Source organism: Garra rufa, chromosome 2 (assembly GCF_049309525.1).
Source record: "Garra rufa chromosome 2, GarRuf1.0, whole genome shotgun sequence".
Taxonomy (NCBI): Eukaryota; Metazoa; Chordata; class Actinopteri; order Cypriniformes; family Cyprinidae; genus Garra; species Garra rufa.
The window spans coordinates 52,660,328-52,687,429 of record NC_133362.1 but is presented as its reverse complement, the minus strand read 5'-3'; the positions used below and the strand labels follow the sequence as shown (position 1 = coordinate 52,687,429).

The 27,102-nt window shown below is 40.3% G+C and overlaps 1 protein-coding gene and 4 non-coding genes across 6 annotated transcripts in view; 4 read left to right on the top strand and 1 right to left on the bottom strand.

The window, feature by feature from the left end:
* LOC141325593 (uncharacterized) overlaps window positions 1–27,102 on the bottom strand; it is a 98,435-nt gene that overhangs the window by 44,049 nt on the left and 27,284 nt on the right. The window lies entirely within an intron of this gene.
* On the top strand, window positions 1,473–1,591 carry LOC141326864 (5S ribosomal RNA). The gene has a single exon (XR_012354210.1). It is a non-coding gene; the product is annotated as a 5S ribosomal RNA (ribosomal RNA).
* LOC141326879 (5S ribosomal RNA) lies at window positions 5,428–5,546 on the top strand. Its single transcript, XR_012354224.1, has one exon. It is a non-coding gene; the product is annotated as a 5S ribosomal RNA (ribosomal RNA).
* LOC141326734 (5S ribosomal RNA) lies at window positions 5,631–5,749 on the top strand. The gene has a single exon (XR_012354087.1). It is a non-coding gene; the product is annotated as a 5S ribosomal RNA (ribosomal RNA).
* On the top strand, window positions 6,501–6,619 carry LOC141327839 (5S ribosomal RNA). The gene has a single exon (XR_012355112.1). It is a non-coding gene; the product is annotated as a 5S ribosomal RNA (ribosomal RNA).

Genomic DNA, 27,102 nt, shown 5'->3' with positions numbered 1-27,102 from the left:
CTGTTTTTAAATCAGAACTATAATAGTAAAATCTTTTATGAAAATTGGTATACAGTAGGCTTTAGACAAATTAAGGATATATTATATGAAGTTATACCTGGATTTTTACCAACACAAGCAATAATCGACTCGTTGGAAGAAAGAGAGGAAATAGAAAATATAGGACAAATTGAGGAGCAATATGCAAAATTAAAGTTAGCTTTACCAGAAAAATGGATTAAAACTATTGATGAAAATAATGAAGAAAGTGAGAAAAAGAAAACAAAAATATTTTTAAAAGTAGGTGAAGATAAGATTGTTTTTAATGAATGTGCTGTTAGATTGTTCTACACTTTAATACGCAATAATGCTTTCATAAAACCAAAAGCAATAGAATTTTGGGAAAAGATCTTTGATGATTTTGATGCTTCAGAAATATGGAAAAATGTAAGGATGAATTTTAAAAGCCCGACTATAGAAAATTTTGATTTTTTATTAAGACACAATTGTTTGATGACAGGAATGATTTTACATAAAATAGGGCTGGAACAAGATGACAGATGTAAGATATGTATGGAAAAAGCAGAAGGTGTACTACATATTTTTTTGAATTGCAGAAAGTTGAATGGTATTATTGAAATTTTAAAAAAGATGGTGACTAATTTTATATACAATGAACAAATAGATATAAAAGAATGGGATAATTTACTTTTATTTGGAATTAGAGGCAAATCTAAAAATAAATATGCGATTAATTTTATGTTATCTATAGCCAGATATGCAATATGGAAAAGAAGAAATATAATGAGACAAAAGGGAAAAGAAATTTCTGTAATTGCATTATATGAGCAGATATTAACAGAGGAATTACAAGTAATATATGATTATTGTAATATGTGCAATAATATAGAAATATTTGATAGAAGTATTGTTAAAAATAATCCTTATGTCACAAGGACTTGGACAGGGTTTAAAGTTTTATTACCAAAAGAAGGTTGATTCCAAACTATGATGTATATGTTAGAGTTTGCTGTTATAAGAAGATCCCTTGTATGTGGAATTTTGTATGCTTTAAAGTTTGGATCTTTTTACCAAATTTGCATTTACCATGTTTGCAAAAATGTCATGTATATCAGAACTTGTTGTTATAGGAAAATCCCAAAATTGTGTTTTAATTCAATTTGTTTTTTTGTTTTGTTTTTTTTTTTCTTAGTTTTTTTGTTTTTTGTTTTAAAGTTTGTGTTATTAGATGACTGATGACTGCAAATTATGTACTGTATATAAGAATTTGTTATAATAAAAAAAAAAAAAAAAAAAAAAAATCTCGTCTGATCTCGGAAGCTAAGCAGCGTCGGGCCTGGTTAGTACTTGGATGGGAGACCGCCTGGGAATACCAGGTGCTGTAAGCTTTTGCCTTTTCTTCACTATTTATATAATATGCTGGCTTTTACGGAGGCTGATCTTTAAATAGCCCACTTTTTGGGGCAGCCCTCACTTACGGCCATACCGCGTTGAGAGCGCCCGATCTCGTCTGATCTCGGAAGCTAAGCAGCGTCGGCCCTGGTTAGTACCTGGATGGGAGACCGTCTGGGAATACCAGGTGCTGTAAGCTTTTGCCTTTTCTTCACTATTTATATAATATGCTGGCTTTTAGAAAGACATGTTTTACCGCTCTATTTATTACAATCATTTAAATGTATTATAGAATTTTAAATGTTTTACATGTTCTTTAGGCCATTTTATTACTCTTAACATTTTAAGTGTGTGTGTGTCTTTAATAAATGGATGGTTGGCCTGCCATGTGACTAGACACATGACAGGAAGCAGGAAGTACAACTGTATAAGAGAGCAGCATGACAAATAAAGGACAGTCACCAAACTGTTGGATTGAGGAGTTGCTAATTTTAGAGCTCACCTTTCCATTCACCACCTGCAAACTTTGGATTACACTTTCTGTGGATTGTATATACACTGGTGGACACTCACATTGGACTTATCAACACACTGGGATTCTTGGACTATTTTTAGGGTATGGACAAATGAACTGTATTCTTTTAACAGCGTTTACCTAGTTTTATCGTGTTGTTTTAAAGTCTTTTATGTGAACCTTGTAAATAAACTAGGGATGGCCCGATACCATTTTTTTCCAAACCGATACGAGTACGAGTATTTGAATTTGTGTACTTGCCGATACCGAGTACCGATACCGATATTTCTACCGCAAAAGTAACTACAGGCTCCCAGAAAAGAAGACAGAAGATTATTTTAGAACACAGGTAAGAAGACTGTTTTTATTTTTTTTAACAAGTCTAAAATAAATAATGATTAAAAAAATAAATGTAGGCAATTTCAAATCAAAAATAAATTATATATATTTCTGTGTAAACAAAAAGCCTCAATGCTGGCACTGTCTTCACAACTGACAAAATATAAATAAAACATATTGTACAGTCAAAACTGTCAACTCAACAATATATCAATGAAATATTTGACAGCGTCTCCAGCTTTCAATTTAACTAAATTTCAATGTAACTGTTGTGTAGTCTCAATTAAACATTTACATATTTCAATTAAACAAAACATCAATGTAACTATTGCAAGTCTCAATTAAACTACTGCATATTTAAATGAAACAACAATTAAACTATGTGGCACAGTGACAGTACCCTTGTTTCAATTAAACAAACATTTCAGTAAGCAATGTGATCTGAACTAGCTTAGGTACTTTTTGGGAGAATGAGAGGCAGGTTCTTTTTGATGAACAAAATCATCTCTGCATGATCAGCTGTGATTCTGTTTCTGTCTTCATTCACAATATGTGACACTGAGCTGAACAGTCTTTCACTGTCAACACTACTGCATGGTGCTGAGAGGTATCTGGATGCCATTTTGGCCAGAGTAGGGAACCGCACTTTGTTAACTGCCCAGTATTGTAGTGGTTTGTCTTCTCGAGAAATTGTGGTCTCCCCTAGGTATGTCTCTAATTGTGCAGTAGAACCTACTTGAGCTCTGTTTAGAGAGACTGGTGCTTGCTCATCTGCTATTTCATCAAATATACTGTCCAGGCTGCTGCTTGCCTGGTCCCTGCGTGGTTTTCTGGCAGGAGGTTCGTGCAGGTCATGATTCTCCTCTTCTCCAGACGACCTCAACAGCTCATGCATCAGCATCTCCTTGGCATTTGCAGCAGTGTTGGTGTTAGAGAAAAAAAGATTTTTATACCTATAACAGAGGGAGAAAATTAGGCATCTGACAATACATATTTATTAAAATAACATAGCCTAATCAAATAATTTATTAAATGAAAATTAAATACTAAAATGTACTTTTCAGCAATACATAGGCAACTTTGAACTCACTATCTAGCACACATACACGCACATAAACACACACACGCACACACACACAGATACACACACACACACACACACACACACACACACACACACACACAGACAGACACACAGACACACACACACACACACACACACACACACACACACACACACACACACACACACACAGACAGACAGACAGACAGACACACACACACACACACACACACACACACACACACACACACACACAGAGACAGACACACACAGACAGACACAGACAGACACACACAGATACAAACACACACACGCACACAGACAGACAGACACACACACACACACACACACACACACACACACACAGAAAGACGCACACACACCTACCTGGGGTCGAGTAGAGTAGCGATGCTGTAGAGGGGTTGTTCTTCCACATCAGAAAATCGCCTCCTGACAGCTGCAGCTAAAGTCCCTTTCATAGTTTTGATGCCATGGTCATCGTCGGTCTCTCTAGACAGAAATCGCTGCAGTACAGTGACAGCAGGAATCACATCTGCTGCCATAGCTTCAGAAGAGCTAACTTTTCGTGTTAACTCCTCAAACGGACCCAGAACAGTTACAACCTTCTCCAGCAGTGCCCACTGGTGAGCCGTAAGATTATCAGGAAGTTCATGTTCGGACACAAAAACTCCTAGAGCCCGTTTCTGCTCAATCAGAGACTGGATCATGTAAAATGTACTGTTCCAGCGGGTCTGTACGTCCTGCTGTAGACGTTTTGCAGGCTGACCGATCTCTAACTGAATGTCTTCGAGGCAGGAGTAGGCTAGAGGAGAATGTTTGAAATGGCCAACGATTTTGCGTCCAATAGCCAATGCATCAGCAACACTTCTCTGAGACAAAAGTCCTTCGTGGACCACCAGCTGGAGAGTGTGAGCGGCACAAGGTAAGCTGGGGAGTCCAGCATCATTCATGCCCTTAATCATATTTCTAGCGTTGTCTCGTAGCACGACGTGGACAGAGGTTTTCGGAATGCACCAGGTCTGAAGCATCCCATCAAACGCGTCTGCTATGGCTTTGCTGGTGTGCGAACCCCGAAACGGCTTTGCTTGCAAGGTAGCATGGCGAAGAGAAAAGTTGTCATCAATCCACTGTACAGTTAAACTGAGCAGAGACATTGGGCAGACACTGCTTGACCAAATATCTGTAGTAAAACTGACGGCCGAAACGTCACGCAACAGTCCACTGACTTGCTTTTTCACGTCATGAAACACTTTCGGTAGCATAGCGGTTGTAATGTGATGGCGACTCGGAATTTCGTATCGCGGCTCCAGTATGCCAAGAAGATGTCGAAATCCTATATTTTCAACCGCCGACAATGGCTGGTCATCAAGTGCAATAAAGTATGCAATTCCCTCTGTTATTTTTAGTGCCCGTGGATTATCTCTTGACATCTTCTCGCGCTTCTGTAAAACCTGTGTCAATGTTGGCTGCTGATTTGCTTGTTTAGCTTGACTAAACTGTGTGTATTCAGCGCTATGATGCGTCTTCAGATGTTTAATGAGATTGCTGGTGTTAAACGATGTACTTTCTTTTCCTCCTCTCGACACTTTAGCTGAACATAACTTACAGTCTGCCTTGCTGCTGTCATCCTCCCTTATCTTGAAATGAGCCCAAACCGCCGACATTTTACGTTCTTCAGTTAACCTCCTAGACAAAGCTGCGGCTCGCGGCGGCCAGTTTCGTTTAAAAAAAATGTACGTGGTATCGGTGCGTGGTATCGGCTCATTTTTATGAGTACGAGTACGAGTATATGAGGACAGTATCGACCCGATACCCGATACCAGTATCGGTATCGGGCCATCCCTAAAATAAACCAAATCTATTTAAACCAATCTTCTTTTATGTCTCATTCTTTTAACCACTAGTCATCTCTCACAGATAAATCTGACCCCATTTTAGTCTTGTAACTCGGCTGATAAGGCCGATTGTTACACTTTTATGGGAGACCGCCTGGGAATACCAGGTGCTGTAAGCTTTTGCCTTTTCTTCACTATTTATATAATATGCTGGCTTTTACGGAGGCTGATCTTTAAATAGCCCACGTTTTGGAGCAACCCTCGCTTACGGCCATACCGCGTTGAGGTCGCCCGATCTCGTCTGATCTCGGAAGCTAAGCAGCGTCGGGCCTGGTTAGTACTTGGATGGGAGACCGCCTGGGAATACCAGATGCTGTAAGCTTTTGCCTTTTCTTCACTATTTATATAATATGCTGGCTTTTACGGAGGCTGATCTTTAAATAGCCCACTTTTTGGGGCAGCCCTCACTTACGGCCATACCGCACTGAGAGCGCCCGATCTCGTCTGATCTCGGAAGCTAAGCAGCGTCGGGCCTGGTTAGTACCTGGATGGGAGACCGCCTGGGAATACCAGGTGCTGTAAGCTTTTGCCTTTTCTTCACTATTTATATAATATGCTGGCTTTTAGAAAGACATGTTTTACCGCTCTATTTATTACAATCATTTAAATGTATTATAGAATTTTAAATGTTTTACATGTTTTTTAGGCCATTTTATTACTCTTAACATTTTAAGTGTGTGTGTCTTTAATAAATGGATGGTTGGCCTGCCATGTGACTAGACACATGACAGGAAGCAGGAAATCCAACTGTATAAGAGAGCAGCATGACAAACAAAGGACAGTCACCAAACTGTTGGATTGAGGAGTTGCTAATTTTAGAGCTCACCTTTCCATTCACCACCTGCAAACTTTGGATTACACTTTCTGTGGATTGTATATACACTGGTGGACACTCACATTGGACTTATCAACACACTGGGATTCTTGGACTGTTTTTAGGGTATGGACAAATGAACTGTATTCTTTTAACAGAGTTGACCTAGTTTTATCGTGTTGTTTTAAAGTCTTTTATGTGAACCTTGTAAATACACCAAATCTATTTAAACCAATTTTCTTTTATGTCTCATTCTTTTAACCACTAGTCATCTCTCACAGTTAAATCTGACCCCATTTTAGTCTTGTAACTCGGCTGATAAGGCTGATTGTTACACTTTTATGGGAGACCGCCTGGGAGTACCAGGTGCTGTAAGCTTTTGCCTTTTCTTCACTATTTATATAATATGCTGGCTTTTACGGAGGCTGATCTTTAAATAGCCCACTCTTTGGAGCAGCCCTCGCTTACGGCCATACCGCGCTGAGAGCGCCCGATCTCGTCTGATCTCGGAAGCTAAGCCGCGTCGGGCCTGGTTAGTACTTGGATGGGAGACCGCCTGGGAATACCAGGTGCTGTAAGCTTTTGCCTTTTCTTCACTATTTATATAATATGCTGGCTTTTAGAAAGACGTGTTTTAGCGCTCTATTTATTACAATCATTTAAATGTATTATAGAGTTTTAAGTGTTTTACATGTGTTTTTTAGGCCATTTTATTACTCTTAACATTTTAAGTGTATGTGTCTTTCATAAATGGATGATTGGCCTGTCATGTGACTAGACACATGACAGGAAGCAGGAAGTAGAACTGCATAAGAGAGCAGCATGACAAACAACGGACAGTCACCAAACTGTTGGATTGAGGAGTTGCTAATCTTAGAGCTCACCTTTCCATTCACCACCTGCAAATTTTGGATTAAACTTTCTGTGGATTGTACATGCACTGGTGGACAGACAGAGACGAGGATTATAATAGCGACGGAGCAAAAAAGGAAGCAGAGGCAATGAATTTTAAAAGAAGACGTCAAATAAAGGTAAAGCCAAATTTAGAAGGAGTAAGGAAGAAGGTGGTAAACAAAGACTTACTAAAAAATAGATTTGAACTTTTGAGGGACATGAATGACATAAGCTAAGGACATGGGTTTTTTGACTGTTTTTTTCTATCTATTTTTTATGGTTTTAAATCTGGCTTCTTTTAATGCCAGAGGATTATCTGATTTTAACAAATTTGAAAAAGTGAAGGAAATGTTTAAAAATGAAGATGTTATTATGTTACAAGAAACAAACTGGAGAGAAAAGCATATGTGTGAGATTAAGTACAGATTAACTAAGTACAAGCATGCCATTTTAATGGGGGATTTTAATACTGTTTTAAGTAAATTAGATGTGGCTGATGGCATGGTCTTTAGGAATGACTTGGGAAGGCAAGAACTAAAATCGATAATGGACAATTATATGATAGTTGATGTGTGGAGAGAAAAGAATGGGAAAAGATGGCAGTATTCAAGAAGACAAAAGGGGGGAAACTTTATTTTCCAGTCAAGACTTGATTTTATATTATGTTCGAGGCAGATAGAAGATTTTATAGAGAATGTGAATTACGGTGAAACTAGTTTAAGTGATCACAAGCCACTATATGTGAGATTTGATAAGAGTGTAATTAAGAGAGGCCCGGGTGTGTGGATTTTAAATACAGAGGTTTTAAAAAGAGACACCTATATCCAGGAAGTTAAAGAGATTATTGAAAGAGAAAAGGCAAATGAAATGTATGTGGAAGATAAAAGAATGTGGTGGGAAAATGTTAAGTTTTTAATTAAATCACACACAAAAAGATTTTGTAGACTGATAGAAAAATGTAAAAGGCATACAGAAAAAGAAACAAGAGAGAACTTACAAAAGGAGTTAAATCAGAAAGAAAAAGACATGCTTAAGATAAAAGAATTGGAAGATAAACTTAAAGATGCAGAAGAGAAAAAATATGAGGGTGCTCGCTTGAGAAGTAAAGCCCAATATACTGTAGAAGGTGAAAAATGCACAAAATATTTCTTTGATTTAGAGAGGAAGAAGGGGAAAGCTGAAATAATAAAAATAGTTAAAAATGAGATTGGTGAAGAAGTAAAAAATAATGAAGGTATACTAGAGGAGATAAAAAGATATTATGAGAAATTATTTACAACGGAAGGCGTGCGGGACGAAGGTGGGGAACTGCTCAAAATAATAGAAGCAAAAGTAGAGGAGGAAGACAAAAAATTTTGCGATAGGGAAATAAGTGAGGAAGAAATAGGAAGAGCTATAGATGAGTTAAACAGGAAGAAAAGCCCAGGGATTGATGGGCTAGGGGGTGAATTTTATATAGTTTTCAAAGATGTTTTAGCTGGTATCTTAAAGGAAGTGTACGATGACATTTTTAAAAAGGAACAAATGAACTTAAGAATGGGCATGGGCTTAATGAAGATAATATACAAAAAGAAAGGAGATAAAATGGACCTGAAAAATATAGACCTCTCACTATGCTAAATACCGATCTTAAAATTTTATCCAAGGTTTTAGCTAACAGATTTAAAGAGGTGATACCAAAAATTATCAAAACAAATCAAGCTTACGGAGTTAAAGGCAAAGACATCGCGGACACTACATTCAGTATTAAAGATATAATAAGTTACATAAAAGAGAAAAATATGAAAGGGTATGTGATAAGTCTTGATTTTGAAAAGGCTTTCGACAGGGTGGAGCATCAGTTTTTATTTGAGATTTTAAAGATATTTGGTTTTGGAGAGAATTTTATAAAGTGGATAAGAATTTTATATAAAGGTGTGGTGACTAGAATCAAGTGTAATGGCTTTTTAACTCAGAGTTTTAAACTTACAAGGTCTGTCAGACAAGGGTGCCCCCTTTCAGCCCTATTATACTCTCTGGTGGCAGAGCCCTTGGGTCTTGCTATAATGAAAAATAAGGATGTAAGAGGAATAGAAATTGATGGCAGAGGGCAGGAGAATAGTATCTTTCAGTATGCAGATGACACAACTTTAATAATAAGAGATCTAAAGAGCGTCAAAGTGGCAATGGAAGTGGTTCAGGAATACTGCAGTAGATCAGGAGGGAAAGTGAATCAGGATAAAACTGTGTACATGAGATTTGGTGAAGCTACTATTTTAAAAGTTGTTTTTACTTTTCAAGAAGTTAGAGAAGTGAAAATTTTAGGAGTTTTAATGGGGCACGATGACAGGGAAACGAATGACATTATGTGGGAAGAGATTTTAAGAGCCATTGAAAGAAGGTTGAATTTATGGAAACTGAGAAACTTGTGCTTGAAAGGGAAGGTTCTAGTATTAAATGTTTTAATGGTGTCGAAGCTATGGTACATTTTACATGTTGCATGCATGCCACTTTGGGTTGAGAAAAGGCTAAAGAAAAGTTTTATGGATTTTTTATGGGAAAAGAAACCACCGAGAATATCATATGATACCCTTATAGGGGTGGCTGAGAAGGGAGGTTTGGGGCTTTTAGACGTAGCATTGAGGAAGAAAAGTTTAAGAGTCAAAATGGTGAAGAAATTTTTAAATGAAAATATTGACACGGTCTGGAAAAAAACTATGATGTACTTTTTAAGCAAATGTGGGAATTTTAATCTGGGAGAGAACATTTTATGGATAAAGACAAAAAATTGGATGTGCAAAGATCTGCCTAACTTTTACAAAGAACTCTTAAGTGCCTGGGGAGAGTTTTTGAAACATGTGCAGTATGTTCCTAAAGGAAGAGATGATATTTTAAATCAACCATTGTTTTTAAACAAGAGCATTGTCAATGAAGGAAAGGAATTGTTTTTTAAGAAATGGTGTGATGTGGGGATTGTCAAAGTGAGAGATGTGTTTTATGAGTTTCAAAAAGGTTTTTTACCGGTTCAGTTTGTCATTGATGCAATGGAGGATGAGAAGGAGGACTACATTAAGAAAGAGATTGCGAAACAGTATGGTATTATCAAAAGTGCAATACCAAAAGACTGGGTTAAGATAATAGAAAGTGGTGAACCTGGTGTTACGTTCCACGTGTGTTTTGTGTATGTTTAGTTTCCTCATTTGTGTATATTTTGTTTTTCTCATTACTTCCCCATTTCTGTGTTATTTTCTTACTAATTTCCAGGTCTCTGTTTATTGGCTGACCGGACTGTCAGTCATCGTTATGACGTCATCACGTTCCGCCAATCCGCTGATTTGCCCGCTGCATTTGAGGCCTCGAGCTCAGTCTGTGTTTGTGCGCCTCGCCAGCGTACCTTGTGCTCCACGCGGTCAGCTTTCAGTCTCGTGTGCTACACCAGTATCTTCAAATGCTTAAAGTATCCTGATTTTCGAAGTAATGCTTTGTGCAGTGTAATTTGATCTATTGATTAGATTTGTTTTGGCTATTGACTTGTATCGAATGTAGAGAGAGGTTGTTTTGCCCGTATGGAGTTTTAGTACCTCATGCTAAATTTAAAGTTAAGAATGCACCTTCTTGAGATTTCTGAGCATTGAGTTTGTTAACCATAACTGCCTTTGTGACAATTAGAACAATTAGTCAACCGCCATAGTCCTGTTTGTTTTGTTCTTGTGAGTTTAGTTTGTACGTTGTTAGTTAGTTTTGTGTGTGTCATGCCACTTTTGTATTTCTGCTTTTTAGTTTAATTGAGTTTAGTTAGAGCGTCGCATACGCTGAAGATTTCGGTTTTCTTTTCTTATTTTTCTTTTAAGCAGTTTAGAGGTTAGACCTAAGGCTGTTTTGTTCTGTTTATTTCTTTGATTTGGGTGACACTCATCTTTTCTTTTGCTATTTATGTTACATGTTTTTCTGCTTGCACTTAATTGTACAATTACAATACAACTTAATTAGTAAATACTTTAAACGTACTCTGTTTCTGTCATCTTTTGATCTGCCTCACAACGCAACAACAACTGTCTCACTTAAATGTTACGCTATCATCCCTTTTAAACATCAAACACGTAACATTTATTGGTGGCAGCGGTGGGATGGATTGATTCCATTTGATGGGATTATAATTTCCTTTGGGATGATGTGTGAGACATTGTTGCTGGTGTGAGGACGGATCAAATATTTCAACGGAGTATTGTTTGAATAGTCGCTAAATTGGAGGCTGTTTAGCACATGTGTCGAGTATAGTTGATATGGCTGACTTCGATTTGGATAATTTCATTAGTGCACCAACTGTCGAACAATTAGATGTGTGTCGCAAGGATGATTTGTTAAAAGTCGCGGAACATTTTAGCATTCCAGTTAACAGACAGCAGTTAAAGCGAGACATTAAAAGCAGTGTCGTGCAGCATTTAGGGGAGTTGGGTGTGTTGCTGTTGGCTGAAAGTTCGCCTGGCGTTGACGCTCGTTCTGGGGTAGGTAAGGGGGAAGCGAGTCGAGCTGCTGCGGCGGAGGGTTCCGAAGCCAAAGCTGCTTTGCCGCCCTTCGAGCCTTTCTCCCCAGCTGAGTTTGAGTCTGGAGGCGATGCGCGTCTCAAAGCGCGCATTGCTAGACTTCAAAGGGAAGAGCGCGAGAGACAAGCGGAAAGTCGCGCCGAAAGGGAACTTCGACTTGAAATTCGCCGACTTGAAATCGAAGCGGACAAGGAAGTCAGGCTGCGAGAGCTTGAATTGACCGCTAGACACACACCGGTTCCACCTAGTTCACCTGTGCAACCTGTGCATAATGCTGCATTGTCGACTGCCTCAGTGTCCTCCAGGAATACATTTGACGTGAGTAAACACATAACTCTCGTACCGCAATTTCGGGAAGCCGAGGTTGATTCCTATTTTAATGTATTTGAACGAATTGCTACTGCTTTGCAGTGGTCTAGAGATGTTTGGCCTTTACTTCTGCAATGTAGGTTAACAGGAAAGGCTCAGGAAGTATGCGCTGCTCTGTCTTTAGAAGACAGTTTAGATTATGACGTTGTTAAAACGGCAATTCTGCGAGCATATGAACTCGTACCAGAAGCGTATAGACAACGCTTTAGGAATCATAAGAAAAGTTCCGCTCAGACTTATGTAGAATTCGCTAGAGAAAAGTGTGTGTTGTTTGACAAGTGGTGCACATCAAACAAAGTGTCAGATTTTCAGACGTTGCGCGAGCTAATTCTCTTGGAGGAATTTAAGAGTTGTATTCCTGAACGCATCGTAGTTTACCTTAATGAACAAAAAGTAACCTCTTTGACTCAAGCGTCTGTTTTTGCTGACGAGTTCACATTGACGCATAAAAGTGTTTTTACTTCAGCACGTACTGAGAAAGTTTCACCTGTTCACTTCACTTCAAAAGATCAGTCACCCTCGAAAAGTAACCTTACAAAAGTTAAAGAAGATAGGGAGTGTTATTATTGTCGCAAACCGGGACATGTTATTGCTGACTGTCTTGCATTGAAACGCAAGCAGCAAGGCATTAATACTAAAAGTGTGGCTTTCGTAAAAACCATTGATGTCGCTAAAATTGAGCGCTGTGATAAGTTTGATGCCAGCTATCAACCTTTTATGATGGAAGGGTTGGTGTCTGTTGACGACAAGCTTACTAATCAGGTTAAAGTAACGATGCTTCGTGATACTGGCGCCATGCAGTCGTTCATAAGGACTGACGCATTGCCTGGTCCTGAACAAACTTTTTGCGGTAGTCATGTGCTAGTTCGAGGTATTGAGATGAGCACAGTCAAAGTTCCTTTGCATGAGATTTATCTGAAATCAGATTTGTTTACTGGAGTAGTAAAAGTTGGGGTGCGGGACAGTTTACCTGTGGAAGGCGTAAATTTCATTCTCGGCAATGACATAGCTGGTGGCAAAGTTATGCCATTGTTGGAGGTTTGTGATAAACTTGAGTTGTCCACATCCACCGATGACCTGTCAGAAAAGTTTCCAGAAGTTTTCCCTGTCTGTGCCATTACACGTGCTCAAGCTCGCAAATTTGCTGATGCAGATGATTTGCTTTCTACTTTTATGGCCCCTACATTCGTAAACGATACATTGATGGTTGACGATGGTAAACCTGAAGAAAAATCTGTAGTGTTAAATTCAGACGAGTCGAAATTACATGTAACGCGTGATAACCTTATCACTGCACAAAAAGATGACTTCACTTTGCGTAAATGTTTCTCTTCTGTTGTTTCTCCAGAGGTGGCACAGGAGAGAAAAACTGCTTTTTACATGGAGAATGGAGTGTTGATGCGTAGGTGGTGCCCTGACGATACGAGTGATGCTGAATGGAATGTGACAAGCCAGATAGTCATTCCCGTTTGTTACAGGCAGGCTGTACTTTCTTTGGCTCATGACCATGACTTATCCGGGCACCTGGGTATCAAGAAAACGTATCACCGAATTTTAAAACACTTTTTTTGGCCTCGTTTAAAGACAGATGTAGTGAAGTACTGTAAAACGTGTCAGACCTGTCAGTTTTCAGGTAAGCCGAACCAGACCATTCCGCGGGCTCCATTGGTTCCTATACCAGTTTTGGGAGAACCTTTCGAGCACGTTATTGTAGATTGTGTGGGTCCTTTGCCCAAAACAAAAGCCGGTAATCAATACTTATTGACGATAATGTGCACAGCAACTCGTTTTCCCGAAGCGATACCGCTTAGGAAAATTACAGCACCCGTAGTAATCAAAGCTCTGGTAAAGTTCTTTTCAACGTTTGGTCTTCCCCGAGTTGTACAAACTGACCAAGGTACAAATTTTATGTCAAATCTCTTCGCCCAAGTGTTAAAGACCTTGAAGATTTCTCATAGGACTTCGAGTCCATATCATCCAGAAACCCAAGGAGTAGCAGGTCTGTCATTGGAGGAGATTGTGCGGTGCCATACAGCCTTATCATATTTTCAAAAATCACTTTTGGCAGTTGTGTAAGTGTAAATTGTTTTGGAGTATTTTGTTTTCTGTATGAAGTTTGTATGTATATTTGATGTGTTATTATGTATACCTATCTAGGGTCTGTGAATATAAATTAGCAATGTTGCTATAATTCAGCTTACATACATGCTATATTTTATACAAATATTCATTAGTATACATTGTCCCTATCAAAACTGCATTTCTTACAGAAGGTGTCATGCTAGATGTCCAAATCCACTTCGGTCAGACTTTATGGAATTTGCCACTGGGTCTGATGTCTCTATAGCAGCGGTTCCCAAAATGGGGTGTGCAATCTGACTACCAGGGGTGCGCGAGAGAATGTTTGTAGTGGGGGAAAAAAAATATTTGATTATTTTTATGAATTTATCTTGGGTAAACTTAACATATCATATTTGTCAGAGAAAAGATATTCACTGAGAGAGAAAAAAAATCACATTACAAATTGTAATTTACAACCTATGCATTACTGATCTCGTGGTTTTCACGTTTGCTCAACAATAGCCTTTCACATTAGGCGCTAAGTGATAGTACATTCGTAATTTTTTTGCTTTACTAAATTCATCAAAATGGACACCTGGTTAAAAACTGGCACTTTAAAGAAGTCAAGTGACAGTAGGGATGAACCATCAACATCAGCCTCTTCTATGGAGATGTGCAGCGGCCTTGAATATATGGACTCGGAGGATAACGAACGAGGTGAAGAGGCGCAGGCTGGAACAGAGAAATCCAGCAGAGATGTACTGATGAAGAGAATTAGGCCTACGCTAAAAAGTGAGAAAATGTCAAGTAAGAAATGCAAATATAACAACAGTTACATTGGTTTCGGGTTCACATGGATTGGAGATGCAGAAAATCCAAATCCGCAATGTGTAGTCTGCGGTGAGGTTTTAGCTAATAGCAGTCTCAAGTCCCGTTCGCACTACACGCGACAAAGCGACGCAATCCCATTCATTTTAATGGAGAGCTGGCGATTTCCGGCAAAGTGACCGTTGGTGACCGGATGTGGGCGTGTCTAGCGACGCAACAAAGTTCAGAATCTCTCAACTTTATGCAAATGAAGAGCGACTTTCGGGAGCGACAGCCAATAGGAAAGAAGACGACAGTGCTCATGTGATCATTCTCCTTTCAGCTCCAGCAGTGATGAAGGAGAAATTAATTCTTGCCGTTAGCAATTGTCCTGTTTTATATGACATGTCCCTGCCCACATATAGGGACATAAATTACTAATTTATACATAAGTTACTAAGCAACCAGTAATGAGAACGCCCACTAGCGACCTCATCGCCAGCCTCTGGCGACATGCAGCGACAGAAGTCGCGTGTAGTGTGAACAGGGCTTTAAGCCCTCATATATGGTTCGGCACTTACAAACAAGACACACACAAATTATAATTTTCACATATAAATGCAGGGCGAAGTTGTGTTTGTAGGATTAAAAAAAATGTTTGTGAGTATGTTTTTTATTTGCAATTCAAATTTTTTTACTTGTGAATATAATTCATGTTTGTGGAACTCTAAGATTTATTTGTGGATCTCATTCTATTTATTTAGTGTATACGCTTGTTTTTTGTCAATCGTTTTACATTTATTTGTGGATCATAATGTATTTATTTGGAATTATGCAACAATTCTAACTCCATACTCATCCATCTCACTAAAAAGGTAAGAAGCAATGTTTTTATTCAAAACTGATATGTTGATATTTTCTAATATAGAGAAAATATGTGTATTTAGTAGGGGTGTGACGTGACACTTATCTCACGAGACGAGACGAGACGAGATTTTGGGCTCACGAGAACGAGACGAGACGAGATTTTTTAACTTTTTTAAATAAATCCTCAATGATGAAATATATAGGGGACAATAGTATTTTATTCAACAAAAAACACAAAATGCAAAAAAATAAATAAATGTAGGTGCATTTTGATATGAACTTGTACTTTATGAAATTAAACTTATATTTTAATGAATTATATGCAGTAATAAAAATGCTGCATGATTCTGGGTAAACTGAAAAACTATTTTCTTTTATAAACTGGAGATCACGATTCTGAAGAAAAAAAGGATTAGAAAATTAAACAAAATGACATAATTTACTATTGGTTCTGAAATAATGTTCATTGCTTAAGTCTGAGAAAAGAAAAAAAAAACTAAAAAAAATGAAGGAGCCCGTGTCTCAATTAATAAAGACTTTCACTATTGGAATCTCTTGAATGTTTAATTCAATGACAAATATTTTTTTAAACGTGCAGTTGTTGCCCTCTCCTGGTGAAGAGAATAAACGTTACTCTACATACGTGTTATACTTTCGTTTTTGATCGCTACTGTAGACAATAAGTGTGTATATCCAAACTATAAGCTTTTATCCCAGTACTTATGTTATTTAAATGTCTGTAACAAAGACATGATGATGATTATGTGGTTAAAAATACTGTTTGTGTTGCTTTCTGAAACCACAGCAGTAAGAATGCAGATTCGAATGTCTTCAATAACGTTCACATGGTAAGCGTCAGTGGAGCGCGTGAAACAGTTGTAACAGACAATGCTGAATCACAGTCATTCATGAATAAGATCGCATGGGTGTATGAATAGAGATCGTGATATTTTTATAACTATTAGTCATGCAGCCCTAATATAAACATTGCAAAATGTTTTGCCATGATATCATCACGTTCTCGCGAGACCAGTCAGATCTCGCGGGACACATCGGAGTCTCGCGAGATCTCGTACCACGAGATCTCGTCACACCCCTAGTATTTAGTTATTGTAGTTAGAAAATGTGGAGTTTAATCGAAGGGGTGCTGGAACGGTGTCAAATATTAGAAAGGGGGCACACAGCAAAAAGTTTGGATACCACTGTTTTATAATACGGTCCAGATGATTTCTTGCACTTTCATTTTCAAGGTTTTGAATAACTGTTTGCCCCTGCTTGACGCTTTCACCCAGGCCCATGTTTGCAGGGTCAGTGTGGGGGTAACCCTAACCCTATCCCTCAACACCCCAAACTTGTCCTATGTTAGAATGGATGTTAAAAGAATATGTGCTTAATCTGATGTGTTACATTAAAAGAAGTGTCGTGAAGGGGTGAAAACATGCCTATATCTCCACCCCCACACTGCCTTTGCCCAACCTAAGCACTGATATAAGCCTCATCGAAGATGTCTTTGCATTGAAAGGGGGGAGGCATGCAGTGAAACACCTGAGGAGCCCACATACACACCTCCCCTGCCCTGGTCTACCATGTTGTTTTTGTGTGTCCAGCCATCCAGGGAGCTCTGATATAACAGAAATAGATTATGTAGGAAAGGCAAGATGACAGATGAGAGAGGGTGGGTATTACCATGGATCATCTTCATGGCTTTTCTCTTCATTCATGCTGACAATCTGACCAAAAAAAAAAAAAAAAGTCATTAACACTTTGTGATCTTGGTGTGATCCTACTGTGATGCTTTTGAAGTGTTAACTGAAAACTGACCAAGGCATCATCCAAAATGAAGGGATCATTCTTCCCCCGTTTTGCTTCGCCAACAGCCTAATAAAGTAATCACAAAGTCAAGTTAAACAGCGATTGTCATGTGTCAGAAAACTTGAGGGCCACTGGGCCTACTTCAGCCAGTTTTATGTTCCCATTTCACTACATGAATTGCAGATGACTCGTGGTTAAGAGAAAAAGTCTGTTCTGCATTTGTTGTGCCATGAGTTTCTGTTATGACTGCCTTGAAATTACAAACTTTTACGTCCGTCTCCTCATGTCTTCACCTCCTCAGGCGAAATACTGGCTGCCGAATGCCGCTCAGCAATTCCCTTGACGCCTCTGTCCAGTGAGCGAACACTTCTTCATGGCTAGAAAATGTAGTTTTTGGAGGTAGTTATTTCATTTTCCCCACATCAGAAATACTTGTCATTACTTGTCCAGTGGGAAATTTTCCATCAACATTACACACCACCATTTCCTCAGCACTGGCATATCCTCCTGAACAAAACAAAGGTAGAATAACATTTTAGTAAATATGTTTTTAAATATATATTTTAAAAGCTACCCCAAGCAAATAGAAATAACAGTTCCTTACAATTGTGTAGTCAAAAGGAGCATTCAGAGCAATGTAAAAGGCAGACTGCACAAAAACAAAGAGCATAAAATGATGGGTGAGAGCATGGGTGGTAGTAAGACATGAACTAACCGTAAAGCTAAAATAATTAAAATAAATCTCACCGTCAGCATAAATATGCCACAGTCGTTTCCATGTGTTTGACGGGGAAACCTCTGCAATAATAAAATGTGAATCTTCTTCTTCTGTGACTTTCATTGGCAGTTCACAAGCAATGTGTACTACCGCCATCTCCCTGGCTGTGGTATGATCGACTTTCAGAACAGTAAAGACACGCCTTTTTCTAAAGTTATGCCTATTCGCGACACGCCCCTTTCTTGCGGGACGCAGCCAGACCCTACTCGCAATTTTACAAAAACAATGTTTTGCTATTGTGAGTATAAAGACTACAGAAATATACAGGAATAAAAATAGACCCTTCTACTTTCTCTTATCTGTACGATCAAAAGTCGATTTAATAAGAAAAAATGCAGCAAAATGCCCCAAAGCCTTTGCTGACTTGAAGGGATTAAAATCACTTGCAAATTATGGAGAAACTTTGCTGTTAACCTAAGCGCACGAACTGAACCATCAGAAATCACAGAACAACACTGCCTAGTGCCTAAACATATAAATAAATAAATAAAATATCACACAAATAGAGTTATAATGCTGCGTTCACACCGCCCCAAACGTTAGTGTCAGTTGCGGCAAGATTACATGTAAAGCCTATGGTTGAGTCCGTCAGAGGTCCGTCAGAGGCTGCGCTGTGTGCGTTGGATCCGTCAACTTTTCAAGCGTTACCTACGTTTCAAGCGTCAACGCAGCAAACGCAAGCAACGCAGAAGTTCAGCTAGCTGAACTTTTGACGGACTTGACGCACTTGACGCAGTGCGTCAACCAATCAGAGCTTCTCACTGTAGCGACGTCACGACACGTATCTTGAATGAAGCGGGAGCAGAAAAATAATCATTTTCAACAATGAAAGACAAGGTTATTGTAGCCGTCTGCAAGCGTTGCAAGCTTCAATGTACATGCGTCAAACTAGATGCGTTGGGAGCGTTGCCTGATGCAGACAAAGTGTGCGGTGTGAACGCACCATAAGTCTTCTTACCATAATGTGTTTTTTTAGATTAGAGGCTGAAGTCTTGTAAGCTGAAATCACAGCAGATGGCAGACAGTGTTTACACTGCATCAGCACACTGCCCCCTTTCCTCCCTCTATAGGTGAACAGCTCCTCCAGATGTGGCCATGGGCACTCATCCTCATTTCTGCATTCTTCATATTCATTATTGATTTGAATCTCCATGTGTATGATGACGGTCAACTGACGTAAATCTGCAGTAGCCAGAACTTTTTTTATTTTTCGGTTCAAATAACGTACCAGGATTTCCATTGGTCCGTTAGGATGAGATATTTTTATTGGCTACCGAAATGCCGGTCAGTGGTTGAAATATAAATTCAAATTTACAGTACTCGACAGTGATTACGAATTGTAATTTTAAAAGTAACGAAGTAAATTACTTAGCTTAATTTGTACTCAAGTACAAGTGAAATTACAGACTTAAAATTATACTCATGAAAGTACAAATACCCCAAAAATGTACTTAATTACAGTAACATGAGTAACAGTAACACTGCCGATTGGCCCTGTCAGACAAAGCAAAGTCGATGAGGAGTTAGTTAAAATGATTGCACTGGATTTACAGCCCTTTTCAATTGTTGATGACACAGGTTTTAGAAGATTCTGAAAGGTACTTGATCCATCATTCATTTTACCAAACAGAAAGACTATATCAAACACCCTGGTACCACAGCTCTACAGCAAAATAAAAGAAGACGTGTTGATGAAAGTCAGCAAAGCCTCAGCTGTGTGTCTGACCACTGATTGCTGGACATCAAGGACAACTACAAGTTTCATCTGGGTGTCCGCGGGGTCTTAAAAAGTATTGAAAGTTGATAAATCAATTATGAGAAAATGAAGCCCGCTAAAAGGTATTAAAAAGTCTTAATCACGATTTTACGAGGTCTTAAATGTTGTTCAAGCGTTGTCCAAAATGTTTGACTCCAAAAAAGCATAAATATATTTATTTTCCTCCTAATATTAACAACGGCATGCTCGATCCACGCGAAACAGACGGCAAAATGGGAAAATGTAAGTTTGCGTACTCCTGGTTGGAGAAAGATGAGTTTAAACAGTGGCTGAAGACTGTCGCTGAAAACAAACGCGAGGCCTACTGTATTGTAAATTAGTATATCGTCGATGGGCATAAACGCTGTCCCAAATGCAGGGTGCTAGCCACAAGGCTGCTGTTGGCCACAGAGAACAGCTGCAGCCGTCCATCACCAGTTATTATGCAGCACCAGCCACACCACTACCCAACACAACAGCTCAACTTGTTAATTAAGGTATATTTTAATAAATCTTGCCTTTGGTTTAATTTATTCTTTCAAGCTTTGTTTCTTCCGAGCTTATCTGAGTTCTGTTGCATAGTTGTGCTCCATTGATTTATTTAACTACAATTGTTTATTAAGTTAAAGGTTTGATACTGATTAGAACTTGAAGTGGCGATGAGGTCTTTAAAAAGTCTTAAAAAGGTATTTAAATTATCTCTAGGATTCCTGCATATACCCTGTTCATGGCAGTCACATCCCAGCTAACAAAAATAGGTCCCCAGAACGTCCCCTAAATGGCCTCTACGAATGTCCCCCGTACGTCTGCGTGTAGGGTCCCCATTACGTCTAGCGGACGTCCGTGAAGACGTTCTCCGAACATTCACGGGGACGTTTACAGGACCTGCAGCGGCCGTTCGGGACGTTTAGGGGACTTTCACTTTAAGTTCTCTGGATGTCAGTTTATTTTACTTTTAGGCTAATCAAAGACAGCAGACACATTGTACAGAGAAAAATACGTTTATTTTAATTGAACATTTGTAATGTTGCAGTGCTCTTTCCGTGTGTGAGTATGGTTGCCAGCTGTGGGGGTATCCTAAAACAATAAAACGAAAACATGCAGTAGTATTATGTTTTTTTTTTATTTCTAGGACTATAGCTTTGCCATTGAAAAATAATTTGTAAAGACTGTTGAGATTGTTAGATTTAGACCATGTGGTCCGTAATTTAGTGTAAAAGAAGATATCCGTCCCAAATGAGCTTTTTGCCGCATTGGCGTCTCTGTGTGTATTTTTACCACATGGAAATTAAATACTTAAGTTCAGTTTCTGTAAACATTATGTACATTTAATCATTTCACCTTCACATGCTAATGTTAGGTCTGTTTTTATTACAAAAAAAATTATCGATTACTCAATTTTCACAATAATCAGTATTACGTGATAACCAAGATAACCATTAGTTACTGCTCTCGAATACTTAAATGTGTAAAAATACAACTGCATTTTGTTGTTTTTGCAATTAAAAGACAACCAAGTGTCTGTATGTGTTTACATCTGTATGAACTGATTTTTAAACAACAACTAAAACCTGACAAATGTAACTCTTAAACACAAATACATTTACACATGTACATGTTTATTAATTAACATACATTTGCTTGTTATTCCTTTTTAAGTAGCATGTCAAGCTGGTAAAATGTTGTCTTGAGTTTTCTGACTTTGTATATTCACACTGTTTATTTTCTGTTTAAAGGTATGTCTGGAAGACGGTAAAACCTTTGTTGGAATGTTGGACTGTTTTTGCTTCCTGGCCCAACCTTTACGAAGACAAATAACACAAACTGGATTTGGTAACAGCACAGTGAATTATGAGTTTTGGAAAATAATCAGATTATCAAATGTGTAACAAATGTTTAGCTAAGTTGTAATTATTATTGTTATTTGTTTCTTTGTTTTAGGTAACCCTGTGGATGACACAGGTAAAGAAAAACTGGCCCAAATCAAATTGAACTGGAGTTTGGCAGATGTCAACCTGAATTTGATCGGATATGAGTTAGCCAGGGCTGACAGAGGAAAGAACTTACAGAAATGTCAGGTTGCTTCTGTCAAAGAATTAAAGAAATATCTTGGCCGGAGTAGACTGTGCTGTGGTGTTAATGCTAACAGTTACAATTACCTGTACAGGAATCAGCACATGCTTTGTGTTCTTCACAAATTGAACCTGAACCAGGAACCAATTCTGACAAAATTCCTGCTGTGGTGATTGACCTTACTGATTTAACTAATCAGGACCTTAGTGCCAGCACAGAGGACATTGCAGACAGCACAGTGGTAACTAAGAATACGCTCAGAACTTTTAGAACTAGAATGTATAGAGTCTGCGTTGAGCATTTGTTTTTTCATAATAGTTATTTAATTCAGATGCTTTTATGTGTTGATAGGACTTGCAGCAGTGGCGAGCTTTGCGGCAAGAACAAGACTTTGAATTTGAGCAATCTTTAATGGCAGACAGAGAAAAAGTAAGTAACTGTATTGCAACATTCAAGAAACTTAGCTAAAGAAATTAAATTAAAATTAAATTAAAATGTTGCATTAAGACATATAAACTTGAGGTCCTCTTTCCTAAACTTGGGTAAATTGTGTTTTTGACCAGGTAAAAACAATGAGCCCTGTGTGAAAGACATTTGTTTAACTAAAATGTAAAGTACAGTGCCTTGTGAAAGTATTCAGACCCCTTAATTTTTTTCTCCTTCACATTTTGGTATGTTGTAGCCTTATGTTAGACTGCAAACTTGTCACTTTTCAGCGAATTTTGTAGCAATCGCCATTTTGAATCCAGATGTGTAATTTATGAGAATCGTCTAGATCCAGAAAGTTTATTTGCTAGCCGTATAGAGCGATAAATAGAAATATATGCAAGCTAGTAGACAGTGTGTCACGGTTGGAATAAGGGTCTGGGTCCAATTGCAGGGAAAGAATATTTTAATTAACAAGACACAAACAAAACCAAAACCAAAGGCCAACACGGCACACACAACTTAAACTCAAAAGAACAAAACAAGAACAAGGTCTAGAGCCGGGATCAGAAACACACAACATAACACACGGCAGAAGACATAAGACAATGCAGCCAGAAAGAGTAGTGGAAATGAGAGTTCTTATAGACAAGATAATTGTGAGCAGGAGTGAGTGTAATCAGTGCTAATGACAAGACATGAGTGTACAATTTGGGGAAGTGCAGTGGAGGGAAGGGAAAACAGCGACCTCAGGTGGCTGAGGGAAGCCCCACAGCCCAGATCATGACAGTACCCCTCCCCTACGGAACGGCTTCCAGACGTTCCCTGAGGCCAAAATAAGTCTGGAGGGAGGTGGAACGGAGGACTGGTGAAACAGGGGGAGGGATGGCGGGCCAGGCCCGTGCAGTGGAGGAACGTGAGTTGGCTTCGCCACCAGAGGAACGCCAGCAGTCATCGCCACTTCCGGCACAGAGAAAGCGGACACAGCCGCGTCTGGAACAGAGAAAGCGCTCACCGCCACGTCCGGAACAGAGGGAATGGTCACTGCCGCGTCCGGAACAGAAAGCGCGGTCACCGCCACGTCCGGAACAGAGAGCGCGGTCACCGCCACGCCCGGGACAGAGAGCACGGTCAACGCCGCGTCCGGAACAGAGAGCGCGGTCACCGGCGCGTCAGGATCGGGGATAGTGGTCACCGCCGCGTCCGGAACAGAGATCGCGGTCACTGCCGCGTCCGGATCGAAGATAGCGGTCACTGCCGCGTCCGGAACAGAGATAGCGGTCACTGCCGCATCCGGAACAGAGAGCGCGGTCACCGCCGCGTCAGGATCGGAGATAGCGGTCACCGCCGCGTCCGGAACAGAGAGAGCGGTCACTGCTGCGTCCGGAACAGAGAGCGCGGTCACCGCCACGTCAGGATCGGAGATAGCGGTCCCCGCCGCGTCCGGAACAGAGAGAGCGGTCACCGCCGCGTCAGGAACAGAGAGAGCGGTCACCGCCGCGTCCGGAACAGGGAGCGCGGTCACCGCCGCGTCCGGAACAGAGAGAGCGGTCACCGCCGCGTCCGGAACAGAGAGAGCGGTCACCGCCGCGTCAGGAACAGAGAGAGCGGTCACCGCCGCGTCCGGAACAGGGAGCGCGGTCACCGCCGCGTCCGGAACAGAGAGAGCGGTCACCGCCGCGTCCGGAACAGAGAGAGCGGTCACCGCCGCGTCAGGAACAGAGAGAGCGGTCACCGCCGCGTCAGGAACAGAGAGAGCGGTCACCGCCGCGTCCGGAACAGAGAGAGCGGTCACCGCCGCATCAGGAACAGCGAGAGCGGTCACCGCCGCATCAGGAACAGCGAGAGCGGTCACCGCCGCATCAGGAACAGCGAGAGCGGTCACCGCCGCATCAGGAACAGCGAGAGCGGTCACCGCCGCATCCGGAACAGCGAGAGCGGTCACCGCCGCATCAGGAACAGCGAGAGCGGTCACCGCCGCATCAGGAACAGCGAGAGCGGTCACCGGCGCATCTGGAACAGCGAGAGCGGTCACCGCCGCATCAGGAACAGCGAGAGCGGTCACCGCCGCATCCGGAACAGCGAGAGCGGTCACCGCCGCATCCGGAACAGCGAGAGCGGTCACCGCCGCATCCGGAACAGCGAGAGCGGTCACCGGCGCATCCGGAACAGAGAGAGCGGTCACCGCCGCATCCGGAACAGCGAGAACGGTCACCGGCGCATCCGGAACAGCGAGAGCGGTCACCGCCGCATCAGGAACAGCGAGAGCGGTCACCGCCGCATCCGGAACAGCGAGAGCGGTCACCGCCGCATCAGGAACAGCGAGAGCGGTCACCGCCGCATCAGGAACAGCGAGAGCGGTCACCGCCGCATCCGGAACAGCGAGAGCGGTCACCGCCGCATCAGGAACAGCGAGAGCGGTCACCGCCGCATCAGGAACAGCGAGAGCGGTCACCGGCGCATCAGGAACAGCGAGAGCGGTCACCGCCGCATCCGGAACAGAGAGAGCGGTCACCGCCGCATCAGGAACAGGGACAGTGGACGCCGCCTCCGCCGCCCAACGAGCGAAAATGGCCGTCATCCACTCGGGCTCAGTCGCCTCAACGACCGCCTCCGCCGCCCAACGACCGCAAATGGCCGCCGTCTCTTTGGGCAACGTCACCTTCTCCCTGAAGGGCAAAAAAGAAATCCTCCCTGCTGGACCCACTGATGCTGGCTGCATTCTGTCACGGTTGGAATAAGGGTCTGGGTCCAATTGCAGGGAAAGAATATTCTAATTAACAAGACACAAACAAAACCAAAACCAAAGGCCAACACGGCACACACAACTTAAACTCAAAAGAACAAAACAAGAACAAGGTCTAGAGCCGGGATCAGAAACACACAACATAACACACGACAGAAGACATAAGACAATGCAGCCAGAAAGAGTAGTGGAAATGAGAGTTCTTATAGACAAGATAATTGTGAGCAGGAGTGAGTGTAATCAGTGCTAATGACAAGACATGAGTGTACAATTTGGGGAAGTGCAGTGGAGGGAAGGGAAAACAGCGACCTCAGGTGGCTGAGGGAAGCCCCACAGCCCAGATCATGACAGTGATGTGAACATGAGCGACACAACGTGAGCTTTTTTTTTTTTTTTTAACGTGCAAAAATTTCGGATCAATTTGCAAGACTTTACAGCTAAAGAGGTGTGTTCGATCATAAGCAGCACTGTGCAGACCGATCGCAGCCTGACATCAGAGCACCGCAAGAGCTACAAAGAGCAGATGGCTTGGCATGCTTCGAATCTCTCATGGTACTTGGATGTTAAACACTGATCGTTCTATGCGCGGCAACTGTAAATCTTAAATTATTCATGCATTTAAAATTATGTGGTGTAAATGCATTTATGGCATCTCTGCTTCATCACACAGTCTGTAAATACATCTAATGCCAATTCAAATGCAGCTATTTGTTTCCTCTGCAGTGAAAAGATTCTTTGTTTAGTAAAATTTGATAGTATACACACTCTAATATAAACATTAAAATAAAAAAATGCACAAAAATAGTGAACCAGAACACTTAATTTACATGTCAAATTCTAAAAAAAAAAAAAAAAACATATTCTGTAGGGTAATTACCCTAGACCCCCCATATAAGGGTAAGGTTCCGAACTATGTCACCTTTTGGACCTCTTGTGAGTTTGCAGGTATGACACTCCATACACGAGAAAGCAAAAACAGAATTGTCCAAATTTTGTGCATTTATTAAAAATTAAAAAGTAGTTATATGTTACCTTTTTTTTTTTAATTCATCAGATCTATTAAATGTAGGTGTTGATGAGCAGAGCTGGTTTCCTTCATTATGATGCTTACAATTGAGCTTCATTATGCATGTTGCTCTGATAAGTATTTTTAGCTGTATGCATTTTCACATCATACTTATTCAACTGAATTTGCCACAGTTTAACTCTCCTCTGAGTGTTGTAACATCTACAAGCTGTATGAATGCTCCTGAGCTAAATTTTAATTGTCCCAAATTTGTGTTTGCATACGTATGCAGTGTAATCGTTTAAGTTTAGTCATTTAAAAAAAAAAACTTTTTGGTTTTTCTTTGCTATTTAGTTGTATGGATTGAAGATTGATGTGGGAAAAAAAGTAATTTAAAGCAGTTTAACAGAAGGCAGCAACATTATAATCTGTGGAAATATGAAGGGGTATGAGTTCTAGATCAGTGTTTCCCAAACTTTTTTTCTGGGGACCCACATTTTAAAGTCGATAAATACTTGTGACCCAATAAACATTAGGCCCATATAGTTCATATATCACGAAGAGAATTTATGCATTAACAAAATATGTATGACCATTTTTAAGGTCAGTTAAGCTTCCATTTAACTATTTAAAAGAGATACAGATATTTGACAAAGCACTTTTTTTATTTGCCTGTGGTTGACAATAAGTAAAATGCAGAGGTAAAATGAGAAAGGAAGAGTTGACAGGGCATCTCCTTGTTTTCATATTCTCATCATTACAGTGTACACAATTTATACTTAATGAGACAAAGTGCAAAATAGGGCAGTTAATCGTTTATTTTTCTGCCTATCATCAATAAAACCAGACAGAATCAATGCATGCCTTTCATATAACATTCAATGCTTTGCACATCTACCAGAATAACATGAACATTTTGTGCGTTTTTTTGACATGACTTGACTCA